The sequence below is a fragment of the Microtus ochrogaster genome, linkage group LG5 (assembly GCF_000317375.1).
Source record: "Microtus ochrogaster isolate Prairie Vole_2 linkage group LG5, MicOch1.0, whole genome shotgun sequence".
In the NCBI taxonomy this organism is placed as follows: domain Eukaryota; kingdom Metazoa; phylum Chordata; class Mammalia; order Rodentia; family Cricetidae; genus Microtus; species Microtus ochrogaster.
In genome coordinates, this window is record NC_022031.1 from 28,006,393 (window position 1) to 28,010,021 (window position 3,629).

Consider the following 3,629-nt stretch of genomic DNA (forward strand, 5'->3'; position numbering starts at 1 on the left):
TGGGACACACAAGGAAAAGGCAGGACGAGGAGGGGGGGAGAGAGGAGAGAGAGAAAGAGAGAGAGAGCCTCGTGTGGCCCTGCCTTTTTAACGGGGAGCGCAAGGGCGCGCACAGGTATCCGTAGTCCAGGGGGAGCATGGGAGTTGTAGTTTTCCAAAAGAACAACAATTATTTTTCCCAGTTCCTCTGCACAGACTCTTCAGACTGCAGCAAACAGGTAATTCAGATTATTTTAGTTGATTTAGCATTCTAGGAGCTCATAGAAGAGCAAGAGAGGTGGAATTAATAGCAGCAAAGTCAAAACCATGAGGATTGAGACATTCAGAATAGAAGAGGAGGAACTGCCAACCTCAACGGAGCTTCCACACAAGGCAGGAGCTACCCTGTCATGTGGGTCCAGTTTCTTATTGGACAATGCTCTTCCACTGTAATTTTTTTTTAACATCTTGATGTTTGTCTCTTCTCTCCCACATCATCTGAATCTTGGTTTTTGAAAGACTGTTTGTGCTTATTTGTATTTTTGTATTACTTTTTTCTTCTTTTTTCCATAAGTCTTTTATGTGTATACCATCTCTACATATCATAATAAAACATTGTAAGAGAGAATATTTTATTCGTTTCATAAATAACCACCATGAAGACAGCAATTTTATATGCTGTTCTGTGCCCTGTAAGACTTTGGAGAAAATACCAGAGTCCCTGAACTTCTTTGACATCCTAATTATCATAAGGGTTGTTACCTTAGTTGTTTGTGGTTCTTTTGATTTTCCGTACTTGGAGTATAACGGTTTCTTTCTCATGTTTGGACAATGCCATAACACTGAACTACCTTGCCAACCATTTTATTTTTTTTAAATTAGATAACCATACAAATTAACAGGTTTTATTTTGGCATTCTTATACTACTTGGTTCTGGTAAAACTCTTTCATGCTCTTCTGTGGATTCTCCTCTCCTTCTGGTTGTTCCCCCTGGACATTAGTCTCCTTTCAATGTTCATACGCCATATGCTCAATTACTATTCTCCCTTCTTTTGAAAGACATCTTTCCCCTCTCGGGGGCATTTCAAAAGACAAATTTTATTATAATTTTATATGAATCCTTGCCCAGATTTATCTGAACCTTTCTATTCTTCTGCCTCAGTGTTGGTTATCTTAGACTACAAATGTATGCCTCAGTGCCTTGTTGTCTATTGAATATATATTTTTTAATTTGAAAATTACATGTAATAAATGTAACTCCCTAACTCCATAAAAACCCCCTCTTCTTATCCAGCTTTGTATGCTTTTTTTGACCCAAGAAACCATTTAGGCAGTTTTGTGATGACCAAATATTCTCTCATATGAGGTCTGCAACTGGGTATGTTTGACTTATCAGGGGCTGAGTGAGATAAAACAAACCCTTCCCCTCCCAGAAACTAACAAATGTTAATATCTCCTCAGCTAGAAGTAGAACTTGGTGCCTGGCTCTCCTCTGTGTTCTGGGAATAGTCTGGTTTGGATGCGAACAGGTATGTGCTTATTGTCACTATTGCTAAAAGCAGGAATTGCATTTCATAATTACAATATTAATAGTGATCTTTCATCAATGAACTGCAATAATTCTTCAGTATCTCTGGGTATTAGTTATAGAATGTTCTCTAAAAACACCAAAATACACCAGTGTTCAAATTCTTTATGTGAAAGTGTCATGGTATTAGTACATTAACATACATTCTTCCATGTTTTCAAAAACACCACCCAAAGATACAGGATATCTAATACAATGTAAATATTATATAAATAGTTCTATACTATAGTTTAGTAAATAGAGGAAAGAACACCTGTGCATATTCAATACAGATACCATTTTCTTAAAAATTTTCTTTATTCCTTTTATTATAAATAGGTATTTTTCTCACATGTCACTGGGGTGGGCTGCGATGACAGTTTCCCTAGCCTCCTTCCTGCTACTTCCCACCTTTCATTCAGATTCATCCCTTTTCCTTCTCTTGTTAGGAAACAAACATACTTCAGTAATATAACAATAAAATAAAAAATATAAAACCACAACTCACACGTAGGAATTGAAAAAAAAAAACAAACAGGAAGAATAGCTACCAAGAAAAAGTACAAGAAACAGAGACACACTCATTCACACAACAGAGAAATCTCTTAAAAACACTTATCTTAATCTATAGGGTAATATTATAGGAGACAAAAATATAAATATAATTAAATGAAAATAATAAGATAAAATTTAAATTAAAAAAGGAAGAGCCCTGACAGAATCTTAAGACAAATAACTTCCATAGATACTATTGATTTCATATTCTGTTGATCATTGACTGTTGGGCATGCCATCTTCCCTTAACTGTCTTATTCAGGGTTCTATTGCTCTGAGGAGAAACCATAACAATGGGATATCTCATAAAGAAAAGCATTAAATTGAGACTTGCTTACAGTTTCAAAGGTTTAGTGTATTTTCTTCACGGAAGGGAGAATTGCAGCACGCAGGCAAACATGGTGCTAAAGAAGAAGTTGATAATTCTGCATCCAGATCCATAAGCAAGAAGAGAGAGAACCACTGAGCTTCACTTCTTTTAAAACCTCAAAGCCCACCCCAGTGACATACTTCCTTCAACAAGGTCATACCTCCTAATCCTTTTCAATAATGGCATTCCATAATGACTGAGCATTTAAATATGTTAGTCTATGAGGGGCATTTTATTTAAGCCACCTCATTTCCATAGTGAGACTCCTTTAGAGGAAGCTAAAGATTTTTGTTGTGGTGGTTGTTTTATCCTGTTTTATGGTTTTTTTTTCAATTGGTTATCAGTATCAATTGGAGACGTCTTCTAGGTTATGGATGGGTGGGGTGTATCCACTTCTTTCAGATATAAAACCCAACTATTGTAGACCCATGTAGACCCTATTCATACTGTCTCGGTCTTTTTGTATTGACCCTGTTGTTTAGGAGGACCTTGTTTATTGGGATCCTCTGTCCCCTCTGTCTCTTTCTGACAGTTTTTCTCCAGGGTATCCTAAACTCTGAAGGAAGGAATTTGATGTATACATACCTTTTAGGGCTCAGTGTTTCAATGTCTTTTACTCTATGTATAATATCTGGCTGTGGGTGTCTATGTTTGTTTCCATCTGCCATAGAAAATTTATCTGATGTTCCCTTCTGCCATAGGAAATTTATCTGAGGATGGCTGATCAAGGGATTGATCTATGAATATAGCAGAATATTAACATTAATTTTACGGCATTTTTTTTTTTTTGATTTTTCGAGACAGGGTTTCTCTGTAGCTTTTTGGTTCCTGTCCTGCCACTAGCTCTTTCTAGACCAGGCTGGCCTCGAACTCACAGAGATCCGACTGTCTGCCTCCCGAGTGCTGGGATTAAAGGCGTGCGCCACCACCGCCCGGCTACGGCATTTTTTTTGAGTAATATTTGGGTTTATCCTAGGTCTCTGGGCTACTAAGTCTTGGGTTCTTTTTTTTTTTTTTTTTTTGGTTTTTTGGTTTTTCGAGACAGGGCTGGCCTCGAACTCACAGAGATCCGCCTGCCTCTGCCTCCCGAGTGCTGGGATTACAGGCGTGCGCCACCACTGCCCGGCTATGGCAATGGGTTTTTGATCCTACTGCAC